Below are 20,558 nucleotides of genomic sequence, written 5' to 3' on the forward strand. Positions count from 1 at the left end.
AGAATTCCAATCCTAGTGTGGGCTATCAAGTCAATGTTTGAACTATGTAATCTTTATAACTTATTTTTCTAGGAATCTCCCTACTGCCAGTTCTGTATTCTATGAGGAAAAAAATTCTTAAATGATTAACTGGGTAAGTGCTTAACTTAGAAGTGCAAAAGGCATTTAAGAATAGTTGTCTAGTGGCAACTACAACATAAACAATATGTCAATCATAAATAAAGGGAAAAACTCTCAAATGATTAAACCTAAAAAACCCATTAGTCATTAAAAATGAAATATGCCTTCTTTCTAACTACCAAAAAATAGAAAAAAATGGCAAAAAATGTTATACCCCACAATGTAGTTGTAGAACATTGTGGTTCTCAAAAGTGTCTAGCTTTAGAATGTTGTTTGGTTTTTCACACTATATGTAGTGAGGCTCTGTTGAGTTAAGTGTCTCTAGGAGAGATTATAGTTGTTGATACACAAAAAAAAGTGAACAACTTAGTCATTCCAAAGATTATTCATGACAACAAAATTACAGGTGCAATCAGTATCTTATGAAAAATTCCATGAAAAGGAAATTTCAAGGGTTCACATATGATAGTATGAAAAATAAAACAAAGTCAAATAATTTAGATTTTAAAATAACAAAAGTCTTAAGGAAGAAAGGTGCATTGTATCACCAATATACAAGAAAACATCAACCCTACCTTAAAACATGTACCAATGGAGGAGAATTTTGATGATTTAGAAGATTCCTCAAGTAGAACAGGAAAGAGACTTGCAAAAAAGATACATTTGGAAGAACTTAATAGATCTTGATGCTCTGCAACAACATAATCTGTGTTCTTGTCAAGGAACAAATTAGTCTGATATGTAACCTATTGTATCCATAAGATAGAAGTTAAGGTTATATATATATATATATATATATATATATAAGTAAAAAGAAGCAATTTCTCACATCACCGGCATAGTGACAAATTGTGACGTCAGTGCGAGAAAGTTTTTGTTTATTGAAACACTTATTGTTCTTGAAAGTTTGGTAAAGATTTTGTGCAAAGGTCTCATGGGTTGATCTTGGAAACATACTACAAAGCCAAAAGAAAGATACATATTAGTGACAACTTTCTTCACATGTCCCTATCATAGAAAACAATATTAAAATGGAAAAAATTCCATAGAAAATCCATAAAAAAAAGTAAACATCATACATGACAAAAAAATATTAAAATAGTTAAGCAAAGAGCAAAAAAAATGTATAAAAAATATATTTCTTTCTAAAACTATGATAATTTAATAGATATGGAACTTTCTAACCTGATTGAAGTGTTGTTGTAGCTTCTCATTTGTAAGATTGATATAGAACTGTTCAAAACTACAATGAAGAAAAAAATAGGTTTTCCTTAGCTCACCTAAGAGTAATATGTAAACATTTCATATTATGAACGCTTTCAAATATAGCTTGCTAAATTGTAGTGACTATAGCTACAAGGCATGATTTAAAATATGTAGTCTTGATGTCTATAAATAAGATGTACATATTATTCTTGAAACTTTCAAAACTGTAAATATCAAGAATGTCAACTAGGGTCTTTGAATTAGGGCCCTGGCCAATCAAATTATTTATTTTATTTATGAACCTATATCTAATACAAATGGCATTGTCTTAAGAAGAGCCCATAGAACAATATACATTCTACAAAAACTAAGAAAAATGCTTCACTCTCCAAATGTATTCTTCTTTGAGATCTTGTCCTAAGTAACACAATACTCACAAATGGTACATCATACCAGTCAAATAATCATGAGTATATTTTTTTTGCCAATGCATCTTGGGTTGTAACTGCAACAATTGGGTCAAGAGATTTTGTAATGCTTTCATCTCGAGTCACAATGACACATTTACAAGGAGAGTCTTCCAAACCCTTAACATCGCACCTAAGATAATATATAATGTAGTTCACTACAAAAAAATAGTTCATAGACAAGGTTGAATGGGCACTATAGAAACATATTTAGAACCAGTAAAACATCCAAATTGTCATTAAAGAAAGGAATCTACATGAATAACTCTGCTACCATCTTAAGATGAAACATAGTTGTCTCATCTTTTAGCTTAGAAGAATTGCTATCCTTGCCCTTAGTAAAATCAACATTACCTAAATGGAGAATAGCTGCCACAACTCAAAATATTGCATCTTGAAAATATTCAGTGATTGAGAAAAATTGTAAACATAAAAAATCAAGTTTAAAAGGATGGAACCATTTTAATTTTTCATTATACAAAATGTCATACTTGTTCTTCAATACTGATTCCAGCAACTTCCATTGATCTTTGTGTTGCAAGGTACTCCTCCCTTTAATTAAGTTCATCATGTTGATAATAGTTGGACTGGTGCAAATACTAAAATGAACTTGGATGTCCCAAATTAGATTTTTTAGTTTCCTAAAATAAGAAATGAAGAAAATTCCACAAAATGGTTCTGCTACTATTAGAATTTTGCAATTTTGAATTGAACATATGTGGATTCAGAATAAAAATAGAAAATAGGCAATGAACCTATTTCAATGGTCAATTATAGTCACAATTACCAAAGCATGATACTACATACCTCTGGGGGTGTAGCACAAAGAAGGTAGAAATAATGATAGTTTCTCTCTGGATCTAAAATTTGGCAAACACAAGACCTTTCTAGTAGGTATGTCCTAATAGCAGCTCCTAGTATTCTTCCATTTTTGTCAAATTTTAGCTCAACAAATTCACCAAAATGATTGTACAAAACGTGCTGCTTAGTCAGAAAAAAATATAAGAACAAATTGTACTCTTGATATTCCAAAAGCTAAGCCAAATCCCTAGATTAACAACTCAAGGTCTAGAAACTCCTTACATTCAATTTCCTTCTATTAGACATGCAATGGAAAATATTAAAATGAAAAAGGAATTAACCTAGAATTATTATTTCTGACAGTTTTCGCATTCCCAAAGGCTTCTAGAATAAGATTTGACTACAACGAAGCAAATAAAATAGAAATCAGATAATGATCACATAAAATAATGAAGACATGGTATTAGAAGATTGAGATCACAACAAAAAATGCCACAATGATTCCATTCATAACCAAATTTCCCATTATTTGTTACTTCTAGCACTTGTTGCTCCACTAATCTCCCCTTAGTTGTTGCTCAGCCTCGCATATAAGCTAGATAATGCATAAGCATTTTGGTGGATTCTGCTTTACCTACTTGACTTTCTCCTCTCACTAGGATGTACTGACTTATCCCCTCATTGATCATCACCCAGTATCCATAAAATGTTTAAATGGATGTATGAAACAAACCCTCTTTGACACAAAACATGACTTTAGTCAAAAAAATTGGAGAGGCTTACCTGTATGCAGCATCTGCCATAGAAAACACATGAGGACTTAACTCTCTGAATGTTGCCCCTTTGTATTGTTCCATCATTTGATTGTCATACAATTGAGGAAGTCTTCTAAAAGGATTGATGGCAATTAATATACTCCTAGTGTAGGTCTGCCAGATACAACATAATGTCATCATAGAATGTTGCTCTTAGTAACAATATTTTGTTGTTTATTTAAAAGCATATGAATTGCACTTTAACTAAGACAAAAACATAAAACAGTGTCATAAATGAAGAGCAAATAGATGAAGAGCTATCTAAATATAAATAATAATAATATAAAGTAATTCAAAGAAAACCCTAACAACTTACATATATTTCATTTAGTTCATATCTAGATGCCAAATTTTGTAAAACTCTTGGTTCATGTAAATAAGCAATTTTTGTCATATCATCCACTTTGCTTGGCAATGTTTCACAATCCTTTGGATATACATTTGACAAGTTTACAGTCACTTGCACACAAGAAAAAGCTTCTTATTTGGATTTGCAAAGCTAGAAGACTGGGATATGATTACTAACACAAACCCAAAATTTTTACTCTGATAGTAATAAGTAGTGAGATATTGCATCATTCCCTAAGCATAAGTGTATCATAGCTTCTCTGAAAAAGAAGCTTTTTAACCATTTACCAAAAGGAAAGCATAAAAAATCCACAAAGAAATGCTAGAAATAATATTCCTAAACATAAGCGATGGGTTTTCCTACAAACCTATTGCCCTTGGTAAGATTTTGTTAAACTGATTATAAGCAGTTACAATAAATTAAAAAAGAAATCTAAAGAGATTGTGATTCAAAATAAAACTATTTACTTACCAACTTTCCATCAACTATTTGAACTTTAACCTACTAACCTTTAATCTCCATACTTTAGGCCACTTTACAATCTTGCATCCATACTTGAGAACCTACAAGAATGTTTACAAGAGCAACCTATATTCAACCAAAAAGAGTAAGATTTTTATGACCACATCATAAAGCCCATGTGAAAACTATTAAAAACTACTCTTTAATGGCATGAGTACATATTGATTTCTAGCATTTATGCCAAAGAATGTTGTTAATCAATAGAATTGAGAATTCTCATAATGCAAGATGGCATTGCTAGTGAGATAAAACAAGGGTTGCTTGGTCTACATTTATGCCTTAAAATGATGTTATTTGATAGAACTCAGCACGCCCACAAGTCAAGATGGCATTGCTAGCAAGAAATTGAATTATCTATAAGATTTTATGTTATCTGCATAACCTTACATGAATTTGGTTACACAATTTTCTACATTGAGCTGATTTTGTAATAGTTAGGGTATTCCCAAATCTGTCAGATGCATCAAAACCATGTAATTCTTATAGTAATACACTTGCAACCTTTGAAATGGTCAAATATTTTGACCATGGAAAACATACATGCATGTTAAATGTTTCCCTACACTACAGTCACTTCCTCCTAGTCACCACATATTCCACATAATACATGTTTGACTAACCATAAGAAAATTTGTATCATCGATGAAGAAAATTGATTGAACAATAAATTTCTAGTTATTTTCTAGAAGGTCAAATATAATTAAAAAATAAGTAGCATTGAATTTTAGTTTCCAATAGGGTAAATTTGCAAGGAAGAAGTAACAACTATTTACATAAATTTAAAGCTCCAAAATTGAAGGTTGCAAGGACGACACTAAGAAAAGGTAAATCACTACCCAGCAACATAAACCTTAAAAGAAGCCTAACTATATAGAAGGCTTGAGTTAACAAGACCAAACTTTATATCCAATGAACAACTAGATAGAATAACTTGCATGTAAAAAGAAACTGCAGAACACATATTACACACTCTAAGCCCATTTTCCCCCATAAAATTTCTCCCCCTAGTTGACAAATGCACGTATTTGCAGGTAAGGTTTTAAGGACACATGTCATTAATGCATTTAGGCCATATTATCAAAGTTTACAAGATATTATTAGTGGTTCACAAGATGTTATTATGGGGTGTTCAAATATATTGTAAAACATTTACTTGGTGTAGCAAGTCTATTCCCTAGCCAACACAATTAAAATTCTAATATCTGCCAAATTTTTTATAAACTTTTGCACCTTTTTTACCTTATAATGTTCACACAAGCTTGACAATGTGAAGTATGCTTACTTTAATATTGGCATGTTCTCTTGCCTTGTAATATTTTCACAACCTTTGTCAATCTACAGATTTAAATCTAAGCCCAATCATAGAGTGCCAATAAAGCACTCAATTGATTTTTTCCTAAAACACATGTAGTTTAACAAAAACTAATAAAGAAAGATCAACTATTAACAACAATTGATTTTGATTAGTCGTTTGAACAAAGATAAATCACTATTTAAGGATGTTCCCTTGGCTATAGTTCCAGACAAGAACTAATAATATGGATCATTTTTTTTTATAAAGATAGTAAATGAAAGAGTTTTACAATACTACATATGAGTGAACCATAAAAAATATAACCATAACTTCAATAAAATAAGCATAACTGTAGCTATCAATAGGCTAACTAGCTAGCCATAACCTAGAAACTCACAACCAATTACATATACAATACAAAATTAAACACAGCAAGGGTTCCTACTGATCAAAAAAGAATAACTTAATATATTGCATCAACTTGTATCCCATGCACCAATAATGTTATTGTTAATTTCAGCTTTCTCTGATTTAATTCTTCCCAGAGTGAGATCTATGTCAGGAGAAAGACTAGAGGGTGCATCCCACCTAGGAGCATCAGTAAGTTTAGGCATCTAATTGATTTCATCAACTTGTTCCTTCATGATGTTATTCTCCTTCATGAATGGTTCTATGGCCTTGAGCTCCTCTAGTCCAACATGCCCTTATATGTATCAATGAAGTGTGTCAATTTTATGCTTGATTAGCATTCCTTCACAAATTAGGATCATAAAAGGGCTCTTTGATATATCCAACACAATAGACACATGTAGCATTATATAAGACTATGAGTTTATGAATAAAATTAGTAAGGTACCTTATACCTTAATATATATCCTCATTCCTTTTACTCCATAATAGCCAAATAATTCCACAAAATAAAATAGACCAAATGGAGTTAAGCTTGTCATCAAAGAAATCAATGAAACCAACAAGTATTTCAAACCATGAGAGGTCAAGATAAGTGCTCCAACTAAGGGGGGACCCAAGAAATATGGACCAAACATGAATATAAAAAAGACACTCAAGGAATAGGTGAAAGAGGGACTCCATGGATGAACAAATAGAGCAGACAATAGGGGCACGACAAATAGATGACAATGCATCACCCATAGCAACCCTCTTAAATGAGACTTACCACACAAGATAACATTTGTTAGGTTCACCACTATTCCAAAACCCATTAAACACAAAGGACCATCTAGAGATAGTTCAATGACACCCCAAGCCTCATTAATCCATTGTATGATCCTAGAATCATCTTAGAACATCAAGTATATCTACTTTGAATTGATGCCGAAAAAGGAATTGCCATTCACCCATTTCATTTGTTCCCAGGCCTGACTATCTGAAAAAACCTTACTAGGGAAGAAGGCCCCCACTGCCTTCCAAATTAAAGAATATGTTTTTTTTGTGAGTAGAAGGAATGCTAAAGATATCACATAGTTCATCCCATGAACCCAATCAATTAGTAACAAGAAGATCACTAAAAGTAGCAATGTCTAATGTATCCCAAATCTTTCCAAAAAAGGACCGAGTAAGAGCCAAAGGGTTGTTACTTTGGTGGCCATGTAGTATTTGGCTTGATTAGCTATGAGACATACATCTATAGTCTGACCAAATGTTAACATGAGAGTGTTTGTTGTGCATGGCTTTGTGTAGAAGGCATCCATTGATACCACCATGATATTGTGTGATGCAACCTTGAAAAAGAGGTGATTATTGACTATAGCATTAACAATACAAAGAACATATGTTTTGTCGTGTTGTATAGTGAACCTTGTTGTTCATGCATACATCAAATTTCATTGCCCACTATGTTGATTTTATTTAGTTAGAAATGGAAAAATTGTTTAGAATTAACTATTTTTGATCTATTGAGCTATACCCAATTGAATCCAAAGCCTTATTCGTCTTCATTACTAGGAAGACTTATATATTCTTTATAATACCTCAAAAAGTAAATAAAGTTGATCCCATTTTACACTCTTATATGCTTGTATTTCTCTGAGACATGGGTTACAATGTTATATCTAAATGGACAACTATGTTCCTAATTATAAAACATGTAGTTGACTAGTCACTGATAGGGTTCTCAAGAATAAATATGGAAGTGATTTAGAATACAAGTGAAAATTAAGAATCTCCTTATCTCCTCACCATTAGTTGGTTGCACCTATAATCTATAGACTCATTGTATCCAGTAGTATGTCAAAGCATGTAATGTTCCCTTCTATGCTTTGGCATGTTATAACCAAAATTAAGTCATATCTAATATACTTGTGGCCTAAACTGAATGAACTAAGTTCCCTTGAACCAAATCTATGTTATTTGATTATTCAAAGTAAGAAGAGTTATAGAATCACCAACCATATTAAGAAAACTTACTATTTATGATCCTTAGTGTCAATACTACCTCTAATGCCATTTTAGTTCAAGAAGAAGAAGATTAGGTTGTAACCAAGTTTTTTAGATATTAATCACAATAGGTTCCCTCAAAGTTTAGAGATCTAAACCCTTATTATGTCTTCATACTATGCCCTCAAGGTTATAAAGGGATGCTGACCTCTAACCTATCTTGGGAATAAATCCATTGGTTAGATTTAGATAGGCATCTCCTTGGAAACATGTTAGTACCTTTCTTTTTAGGTACTAAATGGTATCAAATTTGGACATGGACACTATTGTTGGATTTGTGAGTAAAACTTCATCATGTTCATAAACCAGTGAGTGATTGTAATACACAAAAACATGAAACAACAAATTGTTTAAGAAAAAAATGGCAATTGTGAATGGTAGAAAGATAGCCAATTAGCTATCCTCTGTTGCACTTAAATAGCACCGACAACTATTCCCAACCAAATTAGACCATAAACTATACTCAAAAATAATTTTCATATCAAATAACTTAACTCTCAAAAATACAAAAAATTAAATTTACAAAATGACAAAAGGGTAGGCTCAAAAGTTACAGATGGTATACCTCTTGGGTGTTGCAAACCAAAGGCATCATCTACTCCATAAAGTGACCAATACCTATCCTTCATATGGTAAACTATGACACAATTGTAACAACATGTAAACCATATCAGGCCACCGCTTGTAGATACCTCCCAGGAAGTGTGAAGCCCATGTGATAAATCTAATTCCCATTCTCAAATCCACATCTTATGTTCTGTATCAAGTATCCAAAACAAAAAATGTCAAAGACCCACTTCTAATCCACAAACTAATAAATTTACCTCCCATTTAATAAGGTGATATATAAAGCCTATTGAAGTAGGAATGCAAAGAGTAAAGGCCCATTGATCTTGATTCACATCATAACCTATAATCAATTGTAAAAATTTATCTCCATCTTTGTACAAGCCCTCTAAATTACTAACTCCTTCCAACTCCTAGGCATCTCTGCTATTGACTCTAACAATGAAATAAATGACACCATTAAAGAAAACTTGAGTCTCCAAAGATCTGTATGGACTATATTGATATTCATTAATAACATGAAAAAGCAGTAAAGGCTGATCACTATACCATGAATTCAAATAAGAATCAAACCTCTTATCTGTGCAACTCATGTGATGTATTCGAATCCCTTCTAAACTGGGATTTGTTGGTTTAATAAAGTGTAGATAAAAATTGAAGGAAGTTATAATAGAAACCAAGAAACATCATTCATTAGAAGTGTTGATTCAAGAGTATTATTAGGAGCAAAGCCCAAGTATCTAGTCCTAGCATTGCAATTGATTTATCTAGCATGCAAATCAATGTTTTGAGGTGCAACAAGATTTGTGTTGTTCCCAATTGAAGCTATCAATATTTGTTATTCATATACCATGAATGGAGTTAATAGGAGAAATTGGAAGGTGTATGTATGGATACATTGGAATCATTAGATGTACCTTGTCTTATAATACCCTATAATCTTATTATAACTCATGAATATTGTTATCATAATTTGAAGACATAAATGTGTGAAAATAGAAATGACAATAATCTTTTGTATTAGATGTGTACTATATCATTCATGCTTTATTTTCTTGTCAAATTTAAGAAGTCTTTTTTATATGCATTTTAGAAGATGTGACCTAAATCTCATAGTAAGAGCATGTAAACTCATAGTAAGAGAATCTAAACTCCACTTTTGTATTCTCTCTATGATGAAGAAATATGGGGTCACACATTAATAGCCAAAACATCTAGGAGGTTATTGGAATATGAATAAGAATGTGAATGGTTTTCTATAGTATTCTATTGAAGCTCGTATATATGTTTGGTGTACATGAGAGTTAGGATCTCATGTATAGAACTCTATAAAGAAACCAATGTTTTAAGATTCTCTTAAAAAAATTAAGTCATGCATGAAAAAAAAAAAAAATTTGATAAATGCATTGATAGCTCACTTAAAAACTATTTAATGATATTATATAAAATTTGTGTTCTAACAATCTATAAGAAAAATTTAACTATATAGGTCTAACACAGATATTTGAGTCTTACCAATTATTAATAATTTCATTTAGCTACTTTCTTTATCTGCCCCCAAATCTATTTTGAGAGAGCACTTAAGCTTGTAGGATTTAATTGTAGTTTCTCAACACCATTGCTGAAGTAGGGAAAAAAGAGGAGACCTAATTTTATCTATGGTCCTTTTTTCACAAGAATCTTTTCTTTCATTTTTTATATTGGCAATTCATAATGTAAAGCCTACAATATTGGAATCCTTGGATTTCATTCTAGTATGGAATCTATCAAGTAGATTTACAACCTGATACCAGGAAACAAAGATAGAGGCAAGCCTAAAGATGAGCTAAATCCTATAGTTAGTAGGCTCAAATCTTAGTTATGGGCCAACATTAATAGAGTCACAAGGGCTCACTTCACTTTAGGCTCTGCAAGCCCAAGGTGGAAAAACTTAAGTAATTAATCTAGCTAATTGATCACTTTCTCTTTCTAGATTATTCCTTATAGTAGAAATGGTCAATATTCTTCCATAATTTGGTAATAAACCCTCTGAAAACAATAGCTAATTATAACCAAAAGGTTGATGCAAATAAGTGATGACCAACACTGAAGTTCTTGGTACATTAAATAGTAAATTGTTTTGTTGTTGTGAAATTTCTATAATGAAATGAGTTGTCAATGTAATCTTGAACTTTAGAATGGACCAATGTCTTATCCAATGGGATATAGAGTCGAAGATTATTAGATTTGGCCTTTTTAATCAACCTGTGATTTTAAAGTGTCAACATTACACTCTAATTTTCATTCTGATTCTCATCCTTTTTACAAACCCTAAATTTTATCCATTTTAGAAAGAAATTACCCAATTCTTTAAATTAGTAGCAATCAATAAGAGATATACAACTATTTAAATTGCATTAAACTAAAGGAAACTTGTTCATTTAGTTCCAAAGTTATAGATATGTGAAAAAGAGACAAAACCTCAAAGATAATGATAATTAAGGATAAATCCTTATCATTTAGATCTTAATACTACTAATAGAAACTCACAATATGACACAAAGACAAGGCATGGGTCCCAAATGTTCACTTTTTGTATTCAAGTATGCATACAATTGAGCTCATTTAGATAACTACAAAACCATTGGACAAACTACAAAATAATGCATGATATATGTGAAAAATTCTATAGACAACTGACCTCTACTTCTCATCCTAGAAATCCATATATAGGATTGCAACAAGCTATAGATGAGTGGAGGACACATGTCAAAAAGTTACTGGAAACAAAACTTTGGAAGAAGAGAACAAAAGGGGACATAGACATTTTTTAAAAATGTCAATCATAAAGACAAGTAGTTGAGGAAGTAAAGGAGCACATATATTAGACATCTGATCTTTGTCTTCTTTGTCCTTTATCTATCTTGTTTACAAAATATCTCAACTACCTCCTACCAGCAAAGCTTTAATTTCCACCACTACTTCCCATACATATATTTCTCCTTTAATGGGCCATTTTTTAGGCTTTACTTCTTGCAAGTCCTGAGTGTCCTTAGTCCACATGACATCCATGACTAGCTTGGATTCAATAATGAACTTATTTAAATCTATTTCGACGTTAAAAAAAGAATCAGTCAATTTATTGAAAGGAATATTTGAAACATCTTAAAAAATTGACACTGTAGCTTCTTGGATCAAAATATTGTCAAATGAAGTTGATTAGTCCTTCCAATCTTTCAATGTGCTAGTAGTATCCAAAATTGATGGTATAAAGGGCTATATTCCCTGATATAAAATATTCAATTTCTCTTGTATAACTTGCAATTTTCCAATGAAGAAACCCATCAATTCCTTTACAAGCTCTAGTCCCTCCTTTACTATAATTATTTTGCTAGGAAAGTTCCACATGAACTTATGTAAAACACAACCAAAATTCTCTAAACGCACACACACACAAATTTTTTTTTTTTTTGGATTGATCAAGCAATCCTTGGGTGCTCCTACACTAGTATGCCCATGTTGGGAAAACCAAGAATGTAGTTGGTTGGGTTCATTAATATTAGGGTGTATAAGTTATTGTAAAGTGGCAAGTGTTCTTATGACCTTATCATTATATTCTACCACAAGACTATTTTTTACAACAATTAGAATTAACTTCTTGTAGTTGCACACCTTCTTTCTTAGCTGCCTTTCCCCACAAAGTTACATTGATAGGGGACATAGAAACATCAATCATCTTAATAATCCTTTGTAACAACCTTAGTTGCATCTCATCCTTTAGTTTTGATCATCACATAGAGAAAGTGTTAAATCTTCCTTTAAAGTGATAAAAGCACTATTCAACTTATTATAGGACTTATTTGTAGATTTGATGGTACCACCTGACAATGTGTGGGCACTCCCAATCGAAACTTTCTCAAAATGGAAGTTTGCAACGTCATTGAGGAAAGTTATCTAGACTTCAGTCTTTTTAGTATCAATAATGTCAAAATTGCACAAATAACTATTCTCATTCTTTGAGTTGAATTGGTATTTTTCATTTTCATAGTTAGATGATCTTTAATAGTCCACATTATTTGATACGGGTTCAAACTTTTTAAGAGTGATTGGTATAATGTGACATTTTTTCTATACAAATGCATCAAGGTCAAACATCAATGTAGTATGAGTCATATGCGTTGATGTGCCAATGTGTTCAACACTTTTTCTCATGCTCAATGGGCTAACAAAAGACTAGTTAACAATTTTCTCTAGTTCTTTAAATAAGAAGATGGGAACACCAATGATGTCATGTTCTATGCATGGTATCTCTCAGTTGGAGATTACAATCCACCTAAAAAGGTAGGTAAAATAACAATATTAGTAAAGTTACATAATTGCACAGTAAAACAAGAAGTGTTTCTTTTAATACAATTGTAGTAGATGTTAGGTTACCTTGACTCACAAATGGTGGGAATAGAATAGCAGGTGACATATATTATAGAACCCTTTTGGATCTTATATGAAGTTATAAGATCATTAAAATTCCTTGGAAAGGTTTCCTTTTGTAGGTGAAGGCCATCAAAGAGCTCTAACTTATATCTATTTTTTTCTTGAGTTCCTTGTACAAATGGTACAATACCAAAGTCTTGAAGATGTGGTTGCACATATAGGTTTTCATTATTGATAATTTTGATTGCATCTTTTGTAAGAGATTGAGAAATAACTTAGAGAGTTTGAATTTTCCCTATAAACTAATATAGAAGACTATCATTATCTTGTTTAAAAATACAAACATAGTAGTCATAAAAATGGTAAATTTAGAGGAGTATGTGCTTGTCAATGTCATAATAGTCTACTTTATATAATTATAGTTGGAACTAAGAAGTACACTACCATACCACTTTGGATGAAGAAAGTAGTGGTCATACTAGAACAAGAGTAGTTGTAGCTCACTATGATATGGTTGAATGTATGTCTATGGTGAAATGTAATAGGGAAAATAATTAGTAACTATAGTGGCCTACAACTATGAATTAAAGCCAAAGAAAATTGAAGGTAACATCAATTTAATGTCATGCTAAAATAATACATACTTGGAGGTTCTTACTTATATAAACTTTCTTATATTAAGCGAGTTGTCATCTATGTTTTGAATGCACTTCCTGATAATAACATTTCATATTTTAATAAACTCTATGAAGTCAAAGTAATATAAGACCCATTCATGTTTTCTACTAATTAGGAAACTATAATAGTTTTATGGAGCAGGTGGTGCACGAGAGTGTGGATAAGGGAGTGGGTGGCAATTTGGGTTTGAATTCCTCAAGTGGGAACGTGATTGAACCATCCAATTCTGGAGTGCAATCAAAGTTAGAAGAGCAAGAAAAATAAAAAATGGTCCAACTTGTTTGGGATCCATCCAACTAGAAAATTTGTCTTCCTGTTGATTAAGGACACCTCTTTGAAGGATAAAGGTATGTATTCCATTGAAATCCTAGATCAAATCATCAATTATAATATATCTTGTATGGACTCGACTTTGGTTGGAAGGTTTTTAGGGGCCAGACCCAACATTGAAATTGGTAAGGCTTCTATGAGTAAGAAATGGAAGTTGAAAGGCTAGGTTGATATTATAGTGATGGCCAAAGGATGTCTTTCTTTTAGCTTTTCCTATGATGAAGAAAAGCAGGATATCCTTTGTAGCAGTCCTTGGGTCTTGGGGAAGCACACTCTAATTTTATAGAGATGGACTCCAAACTTCTACTCTTTGGATGTATCTATTATCCAAGCCCCAGTTTGTGTTAGGTTGACAAGCCTCTCACTTGAGTTTTGGGTGGAGGATGTGTTTTAGGGTATTGCCAACACCTTTGAGGAGCTTCTTTCTTTGGATATTGTGACTATTTCTTAGAGAAGATTGAAATTTGCCAGATTTTGTATTGGGGTCTACCAAGGCATTGATATGCCTAATTCTATTTCGCTTAAATCTAAGTTGGGCATATGGAATCAACACATTGAGTATTAATCTATTCCCTTCACCTATTTTCATTGTAAAAAACCTAGACACAAGGCCAAAAAATGTATTTTTTTGAAGGGAGAGCCTAAGAAGGTCAAGAAAGTGTGGATGAGAAAGGCACAAAATAATAGTGCAGAGTTTACAAAGAGTGGAGGTGTATCTTTGATTGTGGATGTTCCCCTTCCAGCATATAACAATAGCGCTGAGATCTCATTAGGTAGAAGTGAGTCTTTAGGTGTGGATGCTTTGTCTTTGGGTGTGGATGCTTCTCATCCCAATTTGGGAATAGATAAGGAGAAGTTGAGGGGAAATGAGGATGGAGTATAGGAAAATTTGGTAAATCCTAGCAGTGATTTTCTTGACAAGGTTCAAGGTAGGGAATTCTGTCACCTCGAGATTGGGATTGATAGTGCTAGTGGGTTGACCCATAAGGATCTATATTTTGCTGCTATGTCTGTTCCTTCGGCTTAGGATACTACTTTGGAGGGAAAATTTGTAAGTGGTAAAGTGGAGGATATTTTAACTATTTCACAAGAGGTGGATGAGATTTGGGAGGAGGAGACACCTGATGCTAAGTGGATCCTAGTTGGTAAAACTTCTAAAGCTAAGAAGAAAGGAGGAGCCAATCATAGAAAGGAAGTGGAGATTGTTGCAACCAAAACCAAGGATAAGAAAGGAGATAGCTTTGGAGCTTCTTATAATACTATCTCAAAAAAGGGGGACTCTAAATATAATGAGGCTAGAGACTGCTACCCTTCTTCAACACCTACTGGGAAGATCCTCGAGAATGGGGATGTTGATTCTTTCCTTTCCCCAGTGAGGAGACCTTCCAACATGCAGAAAATAATTGTTGAGGCTAATATAAGTATTGTGGATGGTAGTTAGAGGACTATCCTTGAATCAAAAAAAATTCATAAAAGATGAAGATTATCTCAAGGAATATCTGAGGGTTAAATAACCCTCACAAACATGACATTTTGAAAAATATAATTAGAGATAATAGGCCATTTTTTTTTTTATGCAAGAAACAAAGATGTTGAAGGAAAAAGTGAAAGGTCTTCCAATTTTCAGGGGTGGGAAGATCATTAGAAATGATTCTAAGGGAGCTTTAGGAGGTATGGCTATTTTCTAGAATAATAAGTGTATTCAAGGAGATCTTATTTCTCAAAATAAAAACATGATGAATGTTAAATTTTCTAACACTAAGGATGACTTTTCTTGGGTTCTTACTAATTTTTATGCTCCCAATACCAAGTGGGGGAGAAAGGCTCTTTGGAAAGATATTACTAATTAGAGAAAGCTTTTTTCTGATGAGAGCTAGATAGTTATGGGGGATTTCAATACTCCTTTAAAAGAAGTTGAAAAATGGGGAGGTAGTCAGAATAATTTGGATAGTACATTAGATTTAATGGACTTTATTGATAATCATCTTCTTCATGATCTTGATTTGCATGGGGTTGAGTACACTTGGACTAATAGAAGAACTGGAAAGGATCTCATATAGGCCAGGTTGGACCAAGTGCTTATTAGTAGTGACTGGCTCCTAAAATACAAATGTTCTCTCAGTGCTCAAGTCCAATTGGGATCAGATCATTATCCCATTTTCTTAGTGGTTGATATGCTTAACTATAAGAGAAATTTCTCCTTCAAGTTTTAAAAAATGTGGACTCTTCACCTAAACCTAGAGAATCTCATAAAGGAGTGGTGGGGTATAACTATGGCAAGTACAACTATGTTTAAAGTTTTAGCTAAATTGAAAAATGTCAAGAAAAAAATAAAAAATGGAATAAAGAAACCTTTGGCAACATTTTTGAAAATAAAAGGAAGATTATGGAGGAACTAAAAGAAATACAGGATAGAATTCAGATTGATGGATATGAGGCTGTCTTTAGGGAGGAGGAAAGTGTTAAACTAGTGGAGATTCATGACATCATTACCAAGGAGGAGATGTATTGGAGGCAATGATCTATAATTTATTTTTTGAAGGAAGGAGATCAGAATACTAAGTTTTTTCATTTTACTACTTTGAAGCATAGGATGGTTAACAAAATTTCTAGACTCAACATGAAAGAGGGACTCACTAAGAATGAGGAGACCATTAAAAGGGAGCTAGTGGAGTTTTTTGGTAACTTACCTCAAGGTGACCTTAATTCGGATGTAGCTAAGCAAAATTTGTTTCTTGATTGTATTCCTAATTGCATCTCTAAAGATCAGAATAAATCTCTTGCCTCCATCCCTTCTTATGATGAGATTTCTAAGGCTATTTTCTCTTTTGATGGATATAAAGCCCCAAGGTCTGATGGGTTCCCTTTCTTATTTTTTCACAAGTATTGGAATATCATTGGTTCTAACATTTGTAATGGGGTTAAGGAATTTTTTGGATCTAGAAATATTCTCAAAGAAGTGAATGGTGCCTTCATTACTCTTATTTTGAAGAAGCTAGAAGTGGATAGTTTGGATCAGTTCTGGCCTATTAGCCTTTGTAATTCCTTTTATAAGGTTATTTCTAAAGTGTCAACCCTTAGAATTCTACCTCTTCTTCCTTTTATTATTTCTAAATAGAAAAATAGGTTTGTTCCTAGTAGATAGATTTTGGACTCCATCATTATAGTTCATGAAAATATTCACTTTCTTTCGGTGTCTAAGAAAGAAGGGTTTCTTCTTAAGCTAAATCTTTCCAAAGCTTATGATAGAGTGGATTGGACTTTCCTTCTTTGAGGTCTTGAAGCATTTGGGTTTAATAAAAGATTTAGGGATCTGATCTTTATGTTGGTTTCTTCTGCATCTTTTTTAGTACTTGTTAATAGATCTCCTACCCCTTTCTTCAAGGCTTCTAGAGGTCTTAGATAGGGGGACCTGAACTCTCCTATTCTCTTTATACTCTTGGCTGAATGTTTGGAGAGATTTTTGGAAAAATGGTGAGGATGGGGGACTTTGTGGGCCTAAATCCATCCTCTACTACTATGATTTTCTCTCATCAATAATTTTTTGATGACTCTATTGTGATGGGAGAGGCCTCGATTAGAAATGCAAGGAATATTGAAATAACCTTGGAGGATTATGGGCGAGCCTCACGGTAGGTTATTAACTAGAAAAAAAGCATGATTTATTTCATTACTGTCAATGAGGTGAGGCAAAATAAAATCAAAAAGATTATTGGCTATGAAATTGGTTCTCTTCGCAACTCTTATTTGGGGCTACCTCTGTGTCTGGACCCCCCGTAATGTTTTTGGAGTTCATTGATTGATAAAATTCACATGAAACTTGCTGGATGAAAAGGTTCCCTCCTTAATCAGGTTGGAAAGATTATTGTTTTGAAATCTATCCTTTAGAGTGTTCTACTTTATGCTTTGATTATTTTCAAAATCCCTCAAAAGTTTTCTCTTGCTATTGAAAAAATTTAGAAGCTCTTCTTATGGATAGGAACGAAGATTAAAAAAAGGTTACCATTGATTGCTTGGGAGAAGGTCTACATGCCCCTTAACAAGGGAGGACTTGGATTGAGAAGAGTTACAACTATGAATGAATTCTTATTGGCTAAATTATTATAGAGATGGTGTAAGGAGGAAGGGGAATGGAGGAACATTTGGGTTGACAAATATAATAAGGAAAACAATAATTTTAATCAATTCCTTCATAATGATTTGGTGCAAGGGGGATCCATGATCTGGAAAAATGTTCTAAAAATATAAACATATAATAAAGAAAGGGGTCAGATGGAAGGTGGGCAATGGAAGAATAGTTTTTTTTTTGGGAAGACACTTGGATATTGGATCACCCACTTTGTGTGGATTCAAGTTAGAACAACTAGGTGGAGCAATATAAGAATCTTATTGGTACTTTTGTGGTGGATTATTGGAAGAATGATACGTGGTTGGACCTCAAAAGGGTGAATGAAAACTTGGCTAACCTTAACAAGTGTCTAAATACTATCTTTTTAAATAAAAAAGAGGATGATCTGATATGGATGTTTGATTCCAGTGAAATGTTCTCTGTTTCCCCAGCCTATGCTAATTCTTTTGATGTGGACCATGAACCATGTTGGGCTAAGGCTTGGGTGAAAGGTATGACACCTAAAATCAATATTTTCTTTTGGATTCTTTTGTAGGATAAGATCTTGACTATTGACAATTTAGTGAAGAAAGGATAGGTGTGTTCTATGCAAGAATGATTGTGAATTAGTGAACCATATTACTTTGCATTGCTCTTTTACCAAAAGGCTCTGGGATAAGGTGTGTGACCTATTGAATATGGTTTGGGTCTTTCCAGCCACTATCCAAATGTTTTTCACTAGCTGGATTCCCCCTTCCAAGAATGTTTTGATCTTAAGACTGTGGGATTTTATTCTACTTTACCTTTGTTAGGGGATATGGAAGGAGCATAATGATAGGATCTTTAGAGATGTGGAGTCTAGTTCTGATCAAGTATTTTATAAAGTTAAGGCTTTAATTATAGAAAATATCAAAGCTAATGGCTCTAGCCAACAACCTCATAATGAGTGGAAAGATAGGGTGATCCAAAATTGGAACCTTAGAAGCTTGTGTGAGGACCAATAAGGCCCTAATGTGAGGGATAATGCTAGATGGGATAGTGCACCAGTGAATTGGTTCAAGATGAATTTTGACAGGGCCTCTAAAGGGAACCTAGGTATTACTAGTTGTTGTATAGTCATTAGGAACTCTTATGGTGAGAAAGTGGGATGTATGGCTATCCCTATTGGTAGTCAAACTAATCATGTGGCTAAAGCTTGTGCCACCTTTCATGGTCTCATCTATGCTAAGAATTTGAATTTGAGGAAGGTTTGGGTGGAAGGAGACTTACTTAATATCATCAATTGTCTTAATAAATTTTCTAAGCCTTCATGGACCATTAGCAATATTATTTTTCAGGCTATTAACATTATCAATTCTTTTGATAAATGTGTTGTTACCCATAACTTTAAGGAAGCAAATCGTGTTGACGATTGGGCAGCCAATGTGGCCTGTTTAAGTGATCATAAAGTTATTTGGGATTATAATAATCCTTTACCTATGAATGGTTGCCAAGTTATTGATTATGATAAAGTGAGGTGTAGGTAGAGATGTTTTAATAGTGATGATGTCAAAGATTTTCAATTATGATTTGATTATACTTGGGAAATGGCAGGTGATTATTTTTAGAACTCCCAGCTTTATTACACACAGATTGTGGGTTGGTAATACCATTCTGTACTTTGATTGCAGTATTCATATTGCTAACAGTCTGCATAGGGTTTTTCAGAGAGCTATCAAATGACATTGAAGGGAAGAAAATGGGAGGGAAAAGGAAGAGAGTGGAACTCACAAGCTATAAGGAGTGGAAGAAGAAAGAGGAGGTATGAGACATATTGGCAAGTGGGAATTTCATGGGCTACATGGAAAGGTTAAGAGGAAATAATCCTGTTATAACACAAAAACTTATCAAAACATGGAGGGATGGCTCTATCCTTGTTAGAAATTAGAGAATGGATGTGATTGAAGAGGTTTGTGTTGTTTGTTATCAACCCTACCTCTATTTCTTGACCTTGGAGATTCATGTTGTTTGTTATCATGGAATACCTTACTCTGGATGGTCAGTTTACAAAGCTTTATGGTTACCACTTTATGTTAGCTAACCACTTTAGGCATGGTATAAGGATCAATTTCCCCTTTTATTTGAGGTAGTCGCTGGGTTTCTCTATTCAGGCAACTCAAAATGATTCGAATGGGGAACATTTGTGTCATGAGGGACTTATGGTTCTTATTATGAATGTTTTAAAATCCAAAAAGGTTGAAAAACCTAGGGGCAATCTAAAGGGGGTGGAGTATAGAATGGAGGGCAGCCTTTCTAAGAAAGGTTATGATAAGGACACAGAGGATGAAGCGGAGGGGAGAAATTGGAGTTTGAAAGGGGGTATTGAGTGCAACTCTTAGAAGAATAAGAGGAAAGTTGAGGTGAGCGAGTCTGATTGTGGTAGTGACTTTGGTGA

At 33.2% G+C, this 20,558-nt stretch overlaps 1 pseudogene; it reads right to left on the reverse strand.

Annotated features, from left to right (window-relative positions):
- Positions 1 to 1,281: 1,281 nt before the first annotated feature.
- LOC149542523 (myosin-17-like) overlaps positions 1,282 to 20,558 on the reverse strand; it is a 37,796-nt pseudogene continuing 18,519 nt past the window's right edge.

The sequence above is a fragment of the Cupressus sempervirens genome, chromosome 8, assembly GCF_028749045.1.
Source record: "Cupressus sempervirens isolate cs-2001-9-10 chromosome 8, ASM2874904v1, whole genome shotgun sequence".
NCBI classification, from domain to species: Eukaryota; Viridiplantae; Streptophyta; class Pinopsida; order Cupressales; family Cupressaceae; genus Cupressus; species Cupressus sempervirens.